This window comes from Pleurodeles waltl, chromosome 2_1 (assembly GCF_031143425.1).
Source record: "Pleurodeles waltl isolate 20211129_DDA chromosome 2_1, aPleWal1.hap1.20221129, whole genome shotgun sequence".
Classification (NCBI taxonomy): domain Eukaryota; kingdom Metazoa; phylum Chordata; class Amphibia; order Caudata; family Salamandridae; genus Pleurodeles; species Pleurodeles waltl.
Genome location: NC_090438.1, coordinates 290370085 through 290370310, shown reverse-complemented (window position 1 = coordinate 290370310; position 226 = coordinate 290370085).

Below are 226 nucleotides of genomic sequence, written 5' to 3'. Positions count from 1 at the left end.
AAACTGGGAGGGCTAGTTATACAGACTGCTGGGATTAGGGCACTGACAGACCCAACTATATTAGACGCCTCAATCGTTGAACAATTAGAACGCTGGGGGCTAGGTGGCACAGGCTGAATCTTAACAACATTTTTAAAAGACAGGTCTAGAGGCAACGACTTGTAGCTCACAGGTCTTCAGCTTCTTCTTGCGGTTCTTTAAGGACAACCAATTTATTTTAGGATTG